Source organism: Dendropsophus ebraccatus, chromosome 13 (genome assembly GCF_027789765.1).
Source record: "Dendropsophus ebraccatus isolate aDenEbr1 chromosome 13, aDenEbr1.pat, whole genome shotgun sequence".
In the NCBI taxonomy this organism is placed as follows: domain Eukaryota; kingdom Metazoa; phylum Chordata; class Amphibia; order Anura; family Hylidae; genus Dendropsophus; species Dendropsophus ebraccatus.
Window position 1 is genome coordinate 38,945,830 of NC_091466.1, and position 13,722 is coordinate 38,959,551.

General features: G+C 44.4%; 1 protein-coding gene across 2 annotated transcripts in view; it reads right to left on the minus strand.

Moving 5' to 3' along the window:
- SV2A (synaptic vesicle glycoprotein 2A) overlaps positions 1-12,934 on the minus strand; it is a 620,870-nt gene extending 607,936 nt beyond the window's left edge. Inside the window, exon 1 of one of the 2 annotated variants that reach the window (XM_069950896.1) lies at positions 12,796-12,934. The gene's annotated coding sequence lies outside the window, so the exon portion shown is untranslated. Of the gene's footprint in view, positions 1-11,231; positions 11,253-12,795 lie in introns of those variants that run through there. The other variant, XM_069950897.1, reaches the window with a different exon arrangement.
- Between the last annotated feature and the right edge of the window lie 788 nt (positions 12,935-13,722).

Below are 13,722 nucleotides of genomic sequence, written 5' to 3' on the forward strand. Positions count from 1 at the left end.
TGTGCTGCCGTGCTGGTCCGGTCTCTGCACCTTTTTCAAGCAGCCGGCCGTACTCATCTGACAGGTGCTGTGCATGTGCAGGAGAGATTTCTTCCTTGCTCCTTACACAGCACCTGTTTTATCGATTAGAAATCTCTCCTGCACAGCGCCTGTCAGGGGACCTGGAGCGTGAGCCTTAGGGGACGCAGAGCACTAAACCCTGATTGGCTACACGCTAGCCAGCCAGTCAGGGTTCAGTGCTCTGCTGCTAAAGAGAAGGAGAGCGGACGCCGGCTGGGTGACGTCACCGAACCGGAAGGACAGAGGATCCGCGAGTCGCAGGCTGGACACTGGGCCAATACAGGACAGGTAAGTATATTAGGAAAGGGTTAACCTTGGTTAACCCTTTCTACTGCCAATTTATTGATTTTCCCCGGAATACCCCTTTAAGCATGCTTTTCTAATAGATGCCCCCTGTGCTGCTGCCCCTATAGTAGATGGCCCCCATTGTGCTGCTGCCTTCTGTGAATAGTCCCCCTATAGTAAACTGCCCCCATGATGTCTAGATAAAAATGATATCTAGATTTAAAAAAAATATATAATGTATTTTAAAACAAACTGACTTCCCACATGCTCCCCTGTTGCTGCAGCTTTCTGTGGTTAACGAAAAAAATTCTATTTAAAGTACATTAAAAGTTATATAGATGTGTCTATACAATGTATTACCCATATCTGTACGGTTCTGCCACACTGGTAGCTGTTTGAAATCCAGGAAGTGAACAAAAATAGCCTCTGCTCAAATTCACATTGTCTCCTGCTCCCACTGCTCTCCAACCTTAGGAGACAAATATTCCATGCTTCTGTCTCACATTGTGTCTGTTTGCTAGGCACAGGCTGATGATGCAGACAGGGGGCAGGACGTGATGTCACAGGGGGCTTGGCTGGATCCCCCAATCCCATGAGTGATTGACCATCTCTCACCGGCCAGAAGCAGCTTCTGAATTGATTTCTCTGATTGTGCGGAAGTGTGCAGTGAGATTAGTAAACGGCACAGAGGATCAGAGCCAGGACTGCCAATCCCACCTGGGAAAAAAACGAGGCATAAACAGTATATCCCATGTAAAATAATATCAGATAAAGTCCTTGTGGAGAGGAAAAAGAAAAGAAAAAAAAAAAAAACCAAAAACTTCTTTACTTTATTCCAATATCAGCGTTACAGGTAGAGAATACCGCTGTGCTGTGTAAAGTCATGGCCAAAAGTTTTGAGAATGACACAAATATATTTTCACAAGATCTGGTTTTTATGTGTATTTGTCAGATGTTTTTTGCACATACAGAAATATAATTGCAATCATATTATCTGCAACACAAGCTTATATTGACAGTTAGAATAAGTTAAAGGACAACTCCGGCGGGACCCCCCCCCCCCCAAAAAAAAAAAACAGACACACACAGACACCATACTCACCATCCCTCCGGTGACGATCGCCACTCCATTCGCCCGCCGTCCGCCTCACCGTCACCTGCGTCCGCCGTCCAGCGATGTCTCTTGCTTCCAGGTCCATGAGAGAGAAAAGGCTGCCAGTGCGCTTGCGCACCGGCAGCCTTTTCATTGGCTGGAGCGCATCACATGGCTTCCAGCAAGCTCAGCCAATCAGGGCTGAGCAAGCTGGAAGCCATGTGATGCGCTCCAGCCAATGAAAAGGCTGCTGGTGCGCATGTGCACCAGCAGCCTTTTCTCTCCCATTCACTCTCAATGAAGATGCCGAAGAGGAAGAAGACCCGGACCGCCCCCCAGCTCTGACGTCACCCGACACCAGAGAAGAGGACCGTGACGACCGTAATAGGTAATGTATACATTCTTTAACTTCGGGGGTGGGGGGGTCGGGGGTCGGAAAGTGGGGGAAGGGGGCCAGACCGGGTATTTAACCACATTACAAAGTTATATAACTTTGTAATGTGTGTTAAATAAGCCAAAAAAAAATTTCGCCGGAGTTGTCCTTTAATGCAGCAAGTTAATATTTGCAGTGTTGACCCTTCTTTGGGACCTCTGCAATTATCCCTGGCATGCTCTCAATCAACTTCTGGACCAAATCCTGACTGATAGCAGTCCATACATGCACAATCAATGCTTGCATTTTGTCAGAATTTGTTGGGTTTTGTTTGTCCACCCTTCTCTTGATGATTGACCAAAAGTTCTCAATGGGATTAAGATCTGGGAAGTTTCCAGGCCATGGACCCCAAATCTCTATGTTTTGCTCCCTGAGCCATTTAGTTATCACCTTTGCTTTATGGCAAGGTGCTCCATCATGCTGGAAAAGGCATTGTTGATTGCCAAACTGCTCTTGGACGGTTGAGAGAAGTTGGTCTTGGAGGACATTCTGGTACCATTCTTTATTCATGGCTGTGTTTTTAGGCAAGACTGTAAGAGAGCCGATTCCCTTGGCTGAGAAGCAACCCCACACATGAATGGTTTCAGGATACTTTACAGTTGGCATGAGACAAGACTGGTGGTAGCGCTCACCTCGTCTTCTCCGAATAAGCTGCTTTCCAGATGTCCCAAACAATCGGAAAGGGGATTCATCAGAGAAAATGACTTTACCCCAGTCCTCAGCAGTCCACTCCCTGTACCTTTTGCAGAATATCAGTCTGTCCCTGATGTTTTTTCTGGAGAGAAGGGGCTTCTTTACTGCCCTCTTTGAGACCAGGTCTTGCTCCAAGAGTCTAGGTCTCACAGTGCATGCAGATGCACTCACACCTGCCTGCTGCCATTCCTGAGCAAGCTCTGCACTGCTGGTAGCCCAATCCCGCAACTGAGACACTTTTAAGAGATGTTCCTAGCGCTTGCTGGTTTTTCTGGGGCACCCTGGAGCCTTTTTGGCAACAATGGAACCTCTCTCCTTGAAGTTCTTGATGATGCGATAGATTGTTGACTGAGGTGCAATCTTTCTAGCTGCGATACTCTTCCCTGTTAGGCCATTTTTGAGCAGTGCAATGATGACTGCACGTGTTTCCTTAGAGATAACCATGATTAACAGAAGAGAAACAATGATGCCAAGCACCAGCCTCCTTTTAAAGTGTCTAGTGGTGTCATTCTTACTTAATCATATTATCATTCTTTTTACATGATTAACTTACATCATTATAATATTGTGTATTTACTACTATCAATATCATCATTATTTATACTTATCTGCCTGGTATTGAATAAATCAGGCATATATCTAATATGCCTTTCTATAGATATTTATATTTTTAGACACATATCCCTTGTCATTTCCAATTCAGCGGCACTTGCTATTATCTCTTATTATCTTTTTATATTTTATTTTGGTCCCACTATTACACTTAATATGCATTCCTATATAACTATAGGGCGTACTAGCACTATGATACTATTTTGAATTCACAGCTACGGCCACTTCTCCGTTCTGTCGATTTCCAATTCTGTCATGCCCCTTTTGCGCTCCGTGACGGCTCTATGGGGATTCTCCCCGAGCCGCACGGCGCTAGAATGCAATAGTGGTTACGTTGTTTCACACAGCCAGCATATTATCTCAAGTGAGAGTCCGCTGGTCACACCCCTTTTGCGCTCCGTGACTGCTCCACACGGCGCTGGATATCTACGTAGGAGTGCTAGCGAGATTTCAGACAGCTAGCACTCCCCATATGGTCATAAATTTAGACATTAGTAATATACTGTATGTTAACAATATTATATACATACATCTGTTTTGCCATTTGGTTCTATCTCCTTCTCTCCGCCCACTAGGCATGTTTGTATCATTCTCAAAACTTTTGGCCATGACTGTAGTGTTACAGGTAGTAACTGTGTGCTGTGTGGGTGGTACAACAATGAAATGATAAAGTACTGCAAATAATTCTGATAATTCAGTAACATAATGAAACTGCAATGTGTGAACACAGCCTAGATGTTCTGGAACAGATTTTGTCAGGGAATTAACAGGGGAAGGACTGAGGCAGGTGGAGGACCGAGATGTACAGCTGAGGGAAAGCAACAAATGGATTTTTGTTATTTTCAAAACTGGGATAGATAGGTAAGTAATGCTATATGCTTCTTCAGAAGATTGATTTTTTTAACCTCTACCTGGAGTTCCCCTTTAAGCATGCTTTTCTCTTTTGGTACATGGGTGTCTTACAGATGCTCTCTGTGCCAGAAGTCCCGGCCGCATGTCAGCACTCATTAAAAGGCTACACACATCTCAGGATGGTGCTGCAGTGCAGCACATCACTCAGGGTCCCACCAAAAATAAGCTATATGCAACTAAAGTATAACATAAAGGGACAATATTTATGGTGCCTTCAATGTGTGGTGGGCCTCTTGTAATTAAAAATTAATCCAGCGTTAATATCACCTTCTGCAGAAAATATTTTGAAATAAACCTTACGTGGAATTATACAGTAGAAGTATAGCAAGAGGAGACAAGCAAAGACACCTTCCAGACTGCTAGGATAACCCACTATAGTGTGTCGGTGCTGAACTCATGAAATAACTGTACGGACAACTATTCCAACTTAAGTGGACGGGGTCGGCCACAGCTTTATTAACCAATTTTATAACAACAGAACTGTCTTCTTTGGGGTCGTGCCAGCCGTCGGAAGGCCGACGGGCACTGCCACCTCACTCTCTTCTGTTCATTCTCCGCCAGCTGTGACTTATTTGCACATAAGACCAACATATACCCCGGAACACACCACCGCTTTACGGACAACACTGACTTCTTGAACTTAGCCTTTCACACAGGGAGGGAGGGACAAACTCTTCGCTGGAAACCGGGAAAGAGGGTGAGCCCGCCCCTTACCAGCCTTATATACCCCTTAAGCTCCTCCTGCTAACCTGCCTCTTCCTGTCAACCTCTCCTCCCTTAACAACCAGAAAACCCAACGTCCTGCAGTTAACCCGTTCCACCCCTTACACAGCCCATTAACCCCCTTGCTCTCCTAACCGCCCAAGCAGTCCAAGACACCATGCCTTATACAGGCTGGTGTCCCCCAGGTACAAAGATCATAGCATTAAAAATCAGAACTGAGCATTAACAGCAGGGCCGGCCTTGGGGTAGATGGCGCCCTGTGCAAAACTTTCTTTTGGCGCCCCCCCCCCCCCCCCCCCACACACACACAAACACCTGTGATACCCCCAATAGTGACAGACTAAATCTTACAGCCTCCCACCCCTCAGACATCTCCCACAATAAAACCACAAACGAGATGGGAGGCTGTAGTATTTAGATTTGATAGACTAAATCCTACTACAACGAGCGCCACCACCGACTGTTATATGTGTGACCTTTTCATCACTTTTAGAATTTTTTTCTGGAATGTGATTTGGCCTTTTTTGCGATTACACCATTTACCATGCAAGATCAGGAATGTGATCATTTTATAGTTCAGATAATAACACTTCAGATATCAGGGTATGCAGGGGTAGTAGTTATGCACGGTTTAAAGGTGTTATCCAGCACTTCAAAAACATGGCCACTTTTCCCCCTCTCTTTTCTCCAGTTCAGGTGTGGTTTGCAATTAAGCTCCATTTACTTCAATGGAAATCTGTTTGAAACCCCACCCAATCTGGAGACAAGAGAGGGGGAAAAGTGGCCACATTTTTGTAGCGCTGGATAACCCCTTTAAGCTATGAGGGTATGCTGGGGCGGTAGTTATGCACTGTTTCAGCTGTTGGGGTATGCTGGGGTGGTAGTTATGCAGTGTTTCAGCTGTTGGGGTATGCTGGGGCGGTAATTATGCACTGTTTCAGCTGTTGGGGTATGCTGGGGCGGTAATTATGCACTGTTTCAGCTGTTGGGGTATGCTGGGGCGGTAGTTATGCAGTGTTTCATCTGTTGGGGTTTGCTGGGGCGGTAATTATGCACTGTTTCAGCTGTTGGGGTATGCTGGGGCGGTAGTTATGCAGTGTTTCAGCTGTTGGGGTATGCTGGGGCGGTAGTTATGCAGTGTTTCAGCTGTTGGGGTATGCTGGGGCGGTAGTTATGCAGTGTTTCAGCTGTTGGGGTATGATGGGCGTAGTAGTTATGCAGTGTTTCAGCTAGCAGGGATGCTAGGGGTAGTAGTTATGCACTGTTTTAGCTGTCGGGGTATGATGGGCGTAGTAGTTATGCACTGCTTTATAACATTATGGTCAATTCACTTTTTAAATCTTTTTATTTTACAAAAAAACTCCAAGAAGGCAAGGAGAGGAGAGATGTCAGTGTCTGTATATACTGTGGCAGTGCATGTATACACAGCACCAGGGTCAGTGTACATGAAGTAGATTGCCACAGTATATACAGACTCTGCACTGTCAGATGGAGAGAAAGAAAAATAAGATAGATAGATAGATGATAGATAGATGATAGATAGATAATAGATAGAGATAGATAGATAGAGAGAGAGATAGGAGGGTGGATAAAGAGCTAGACAGAGGGGAGAGAAGAATCATCAGACTTACAGCAGGGGCAGAGTATTCCGGATGCTGCATGAATTGCTGAGGAGAAGAGAGGAGGCACAAATATTTGCCATTAAATGGCAGCCATCCACTCAATTTCAACATTGTGTGAACAGATCCTTTCTGTGTTTTTAATCCACTCCTGGTTTTGGTTGCAATACTGACTGAAATATGCTGACTGAAATATACATATACTGACTGAAATATACGTAGTGTGAACCCAGCCTTTTACTATAACATGTGCACAACACCAGAGGAGAAAACATTTTCCTATTCCTTTATTCTCCAGGCGGATAACCCACTGCGGATTCCGCCATCTGCTCAAAGAATTAACCTGTTTATTCCTTGGGCGGATGGCGGAATCCGCCTGTGCATAGAGTGGAGTCATGGGCGAAGATGCGCGCAAGCGTGGGCAATTGGCGGAATCCCAGGTACGGCCTGCAGAACACGTCCTTGTACAGAATTCTACAGATGTGTCACTGCAGCACAAAAGATGCATCATTCCATCGTTAGTGGCCACACATCACTGTGTATAAAGAGGAGACATGTGTTGGATAACAATGAAAGTTAAAGGGCACACGTACGAAACAAACCGCATTAAAACAGCTAATCGATTGCAGCTTCAAAAGTGGGACTATCAGGGCTCTTCTGCAGCAAAAATGCCCACAAAACATGTTATTTTTACTGCTAAAACCTAATTTTAATTATAAATTTAAATGGGAGAAGCAGCAACAATGAAGACAATGAAAACTTAAGAATATTTAAAGGAAGACTGTCACCCCTGCTGCCGGGATGAAGCCTGCCCGACCCCCGGTCGAGCCCCTTATACTTACCCTTCCTCGAAGTCCCGGTCCCGGACCCCGTCCCGCCGCCAAGAAATCCTCGTTGGAAGCCATGCGTGCGCTCACCAGAGATGAGTCCGATCTCTGGTGAGCACATGCACGGCTTCGGATGGGGATTTCTTGGACTTCAAGAAAGAGGTAAGTATAAATGGCTCCATCGGGGGGGGGGGGGGGGGGGGGGGGGGGTCGGTCAGGCTTCTCCCTGGCAGCTGGGGTGACAAGTTCCCTTTAAAGAATATTTAAAGATTTAAAGATTCTATAATAACGGGCATTGTTCCACAAGACTAGCACATAGCTAATGTTGTATTGATAATAAAAAAGGGGTCAAAAAGTGATCCTGGAAACTATAGGCCTGTAAGCCTAACATCTATAGTAAGTAAAGTATTTGAGGGTTTGTAAAAGAGGCAATACTGGAGTATCTTAATGAAAATAATCTTATAACACAGCAACAGCATGGGTTTATGAGCAATCGGTCCAGCCAGACTAATCTGATCAGCTTCTATAAGGAGGCCAGTTATAGACTGGACTTGGGGGAGGCTGTGGACATTGTGTATCTGGACTTTTCAAAGGCATCTGATACTGTGCCACATGTAAGGTTGGTCTTAAAAATGAGTATGCTATGACTAGGGGAAAACATATGTAAATGGATAAGTAACTGGTTGAGTGAGGGGAAACAGAGGGTGGTAATTAATGGGGCATACTCAGATTGGGTCTCAGTTACTAGTGGGGTACAGCAGGGGTCAGTATTGGATGCACTTCTTTTTAATATATTTATTATCAACCTTGCAGAGGGGCTACAGAGTAGAATCTCCATATTTGCAGATAATACTAAACTGGGTAAAGTGATCACCACAGAGGAGGATAATATTATATTACAGAAGGATTTGGAAAAGCTAGAAGCTTGGGCAGAGAAATTGCAAATAAAGTTCTATGTGGATAAATGTAAGGTTATGCTTTTTAGCCATAGAAATAATAAGTAGAGTTATTTGCTTAATAATAAAACACTGGGTAAAACTGCTTCAGAAAAGGACCCGGGGGTATTGGTGGACAGTAAACTCCACTTTAGTGATCATTGCCAAGCAGCAGCTGCCAAGGCTAATAAAATCATAGGATGCATCAAAAGAGGCAGTACAGTTTTGAGTACCAGTATATAAGAAGGACATGGCTGATTTAGAGCGGGTGGAGAGGAGGGCGACCAAGGTCATTAAAGGAATAAGTGGGTTACAGTACCAAGACAGGATATCAAGCTTGGGGCTATTTAGTTTAGAAAAAAACACATCTTAAGGGCGATCTGATCGCAATGTACAAATACATGAATGGACAGTTCAGAGATCTTTGTAGTGATGTTTTTACTCCTAGGCCTGTAACCAAGACAAGGGGGCATCCTCTACAAGGTTTCACCACCAGCACAGACGTGGGTTCTTTACTGAGACTGTGGAACTCTCTGCCACATGATGTTGTCATGGCTGATTTATTAAATAAGTTCAAGAGAGGCCTGGATGCTTTTCTTGAAAAATATAATATTATGGGCACTAGATTTCATGTGATGCTGATCCAGGGATTTGTGCTGTTTGCATTGGAGTCAGGAAGTATTTTTTCCCCCTGTAATGGGGCAATTGCTATCTGCCTCATAAGGGTTTTTGCCTTCAGCACTGTAGGGTTTGTTGATGGACTCCTATCTTTTTTCAATCTTATTAATTATATATTCATTATGATATAACGGGAGGAAGATTACATAATAGAATTTTTACTGTGGGCGCATATTACCCTTTGCACTTTACTTGGATAGAGAGTTTCATGGGCATGTTTCACGAGTGTTGATTTAGTCATTAACAGCAGGCACAGGGGTGTGAAAAAGCGTTATTATCCAAGCTTGGTTCATTTTAATAAAAGTGAGCGTCTCCACCTTGTGACAGCTGTGTCTCCTTGGTATGACAATACCTCGGAATACTCTCTCCGGTACAATACTGCTGGCTGCACAGCAGAGACAAAGAAAACTCTGCAAGGTACAACCAATGTCAAGAGCTTCTGTGCCCAGACCTGAACAAAGTAGTTTACAAAGAATGTGGTCAGGAAACGGCGTAGACTAGCATCGGTGTGCTGATGCTGAATACCTTTGGTGGAATATCCCATGTGAAGCTCAGCTAAGCTAATACCTTGGTATTGCATCTACATCGTCTGAATTGTGCATTCAAGGGTGAATATAAGATGTATCAGTACAACTTGTATATGAAGTAAAATTGCAACGATCTAAGGTTTTCTGGTACATGCTATTTGTTGGATTATGAGCAGGATTGACAATCTCCTGCATTAATACCAGATTGAGGATTGGCACTTGGGGAGTTTTTTTTTTGCATTACATTGTCGTTTACACTTAGGGTCAGTGGTGAATCCAAATATGACACCACCTGGTGTTTCAGCTGCTCTTGGTGGATGCGGAGGTATGGTGCTTTCTGCTGTCAACTGCCGGTGGGTTCATAAAATCACTCATGAGTGACTGCAGCTGTGAATGTTGAATGTCATACTTCCACTAGCAGGAGGAGTTGACTGCATAGGGCCCCCTGAGGAGTTGTTACTGGAGACAAAGGCTGGTCTTGATGGTATGCCGTAACCAAGCAACTGCAGAGTATGGTAGTACCCCATATTGGCCCCCCTCTCTGCTGGACAGGATGGGCAGCCAGTAGTCTTCTCTCCAGCCAATAGCTGAAACGAAATTGCAGTGCAGCGTGAAACTGCCCAAATGGCCCATAAGGAAGTCAGTCACGGACAATCTATGCTCATATAGCTGGTCCAACATGTGGAGGAGTTCCTATGTTTTGGAATATCACAGTTCAGTTGATGTTGCTGTAGACCGAGTTCTTTCTGAATGTTGAGGAGGCATTCTGTGCAACATACGAATGGCGTACAAAGTTTCCTTCAGTCCAGCGAAGGATCCAAGAAATCTCTGCACGATAAGGTTGATCACATGAGCCAGACATGGTGTGTGAGTCAATCCTCCCCAGTGCAGAAACCATGTTCTTTCCATTGTCAGTAACTACGGTTCTGACTTGCAGTTGCCAAGGGCTCAGACAGATGGAGATTTCATGATGAATGCAGCAAATCAATTCCTTCCCAAAGGGGCTGACTTGACCCAGGCTGACAGCGATGGCCCTGGCATCGGTAGTATGGCAGGGTGTACTCCAGAGTGATGAGAGGATGAGGTGGAGGCAGATGATGTCTGCCCCAAGAAAGCACTGTGTAGGAGAGAGTGCCGTGTCCTCACCAATGACTGCTTGCAGTCAGAACATTCTCCTCGATCTCACTCCTGCCTTCCAACCAAATGTTGGGCTTAAAGCTCTCGGGCTCATGGTGCTTTGAATGTCAGAGGCACACTCACGTCAGGAGAAGGGGTAGAGATAAGTGTTTCCCTTTGTCACAGAATTGTGTTGTATGAGGATCCTGCCGGAGGTTGATGGTTGCTTGGCTACTGCCTAGCGTAAAGCTGGAACTTTGTGTTAACCAATCCAGGACTTCAGGCTGGCTGGTCAACACACAACCAATGGATCACCTGACTGGGGGGATCAAGGGATTTAATAAAAAGAGTGATGGATCACTGGCATACAATCACAGTTATTTATACTGCCAAAGACAGTTTGATTCAAGGACTGAAGATATGACCTGACAGGTAAATCAAAGGGTTAAAATCACCTAGGAAATCTGTGTATGCAATATCAAGATGTATATCAAGATTCCACTGCAACTTTCCTCACAGTCTCCTCTATGTATCCCTTATTCCTAATAAAGCTTCTATAACTTTCTAGCAAATAACGAGACAGTACTGGCACTACCCTAAATGGAAAAATGCATTATGTTTGCTTGGAGTTATGATTTCATACATAGTGGGGTTTTGCTTTCTGTGAATGTTTAATCCAATAACATTTATAAAATCAAAGTCGTCGAAAGACACTCACCACTTTTGCAGTTTATTAATCTTCAACTGTGCAGGATATTTTCCATGTTAGACGCCAAAACTACCTCCTCTCCAGTGTGTGACAACTGTTTTGCATGTGTTAACATACATATCCCAAAAGTCCTGATCTTTGCAGCCACAATCAGCTGTTTATAGGGAGGAAGGAATGTCTGCTTACAGTGATGGTTATGGAGGGAGGAAGGGATCGTCCTGCTCACAGCAATGGCCAGGTGGAGCTTCCTTATTTTTCAAGTAGTAGAAAAGAAGAATTTACCAGCCCACATAAGGTAATTATCTGTCAATTCCTGGTTATTGCAGGAAGGATGGGTAATATCATTGTCAGGAGAACAGATGTTTATTTTACAGTTAGTCAAGAAAGTACATTAATGATTATTATATGTGTTGAAATTATTATAGTACAATGTATTTTATATTGCTGCATTCAGAGCATGCACACAAAAGCAAACAGCGCTGTAATGTTGCTCACACTTGCTCAGTATTGCTCAAGAAAAGCTGACTTAAAGCGCAACTATAATTAAAGTAGCCAAAAAATGAAATTCTGCAAAAAAAAAAAAAAAAAGCCCACGTGTTACCCTTTAAAGAGAACCTATCACCTAAATTTCGCAAATGACGTAATCACGATGGCGGCGCCGGCCTTATTGCAGCGAACAAGAGGATCAGGTAAAGTATAAGATACAGACTGCCTTGGCTTGGCTACAGACTGCCTTTACCCAATCCTCTTATTCAGGCAGGGCACCGCCATCTTGATTATGTTACTTGCATTCCACCGCTGGAACGCAAATGACGTAATCAAGATGGCGGCGCCCCGCCTTGCTGCCGCTGTGGATGTCAGGAGCTTCCTGTCTCGCGCCGGCTCTTTTGAAAAGAGAAGGCGCGATGCAGTGAATTAAAAAGTGAATAAAATAAAAACACGGCCAAAAAAAATAAAATAAAATAAATTTACAAATGTTAAATAAATAATTACATTGAATTAGGGAATAAAAATTTTTTAAAATTCTACAGTGATTGGTTCTCTTTAAAAAGAGCCCTAAACTGCCTTGATAGCTTGTGCGCTTGCTGAGATATCCCCAGTGGTTTGGCTAATGGTTTGTTTACACAGACAGATTTATCTGACAGATCTTTGAAGCCCAAACCAGGAACAGACTATAAACAGGGATAAGGTCATAAAGGAAAGACTGGGATCTATCCTCTTTTCAAATCCATTCCTGGCTTTGGCTTCCAAAATCTGTCAGATAAATCTGTCTGTGTAAACGCACCATTAGAAATATGATTTTTTTCTTCTTCTGGCTGACTGAAAGTGGGCGTGGCCTGTCCCTCTTATCTCCCTGGCTGCGTCCCTCCATTCACTGACCAGCACCTTAGCAGATGGTATCACACACAGTGGGATCAGATACAGAGCCCCAGCAAATGGTATCACACAGTGAGATTAGATACATGGAGGCGGGGCACCTGCTGCAGACATCTGATAGTGAATGTTATATGTACTTTGGAAGGACTACAGCTGTGTTGTGCTTGGACTTGTAGTCCTCCCCTCAGTGACTCACCCACTCTCCCATATGCAGTACATTGGAGTCATGGCTGGAATGTTCCCCCTGGGTGAAGCACTGGATACACTTGTCCCTCCATCCAGCTCCTCCACTGCGCTGCTCCTCACGAAACACCCGGGACTTCAGCTCTGCTAAGTGACCTCTGTGGGGGGAGGGGGGGGGGGAGAATGTGCTTGGTAAGTGGAGGAGGTGGGGGAGGGTGTTTTGATTCTTAGTGAAGTCCATGAGGGGGAGAGGGGAGGGGATGTGTACTGTGGGCTTACACATTGGGGAAGATTTATCAAGCATGGTGTAAAGTGAAACTGGCTCAGTTGCCCCTAGCAACCAATCAGATTCCACCTTTCATTCCTCACAGACTCTTTTAAATAATAAGGTGTAATCTGATTGGTTGCTAGGGGCAACTGAGCCAGATTCACTTTACACCATGCTTGATAAATCTCCCCCATATTGTGCTGTATGTTATCTGATGCTGCTGTCAGAGTCGCTGCTACAAAGTACAGATTTCCAGGGAGGGGCATGGCAAGCAGGACTGCACAATTAAACACATAAGACACAGAGCTGACAGGACATTCAGCTTCATGTATTTAAAGAGAACCAATCACCTAAATGTAACTGTCCCTATTATGAAAGTATATCTCTCCCTAAGTCTATTAAATGAAGATACAGACTGCATTTGCAGTCTGTATCTTTATACTTTACCTGATCCTCTGTTCCCTGGCTGTTCCGGTGGGCGCCGCCATCTTGATGACGTCACTTGCGTTCCAGCGGTGTGTTCCAGCGTGACGTCATCAAGATGGCGCCGCCGCCGGAACAGCCAGGGAACAGAGAATCGGGTAAAGTATAAAGATACAGACTGCAAAGGCAGTCTGTATCTTCATAGATAGACTTCATGAAGATACAGACTGTATTTGCAGTCTGTATCTT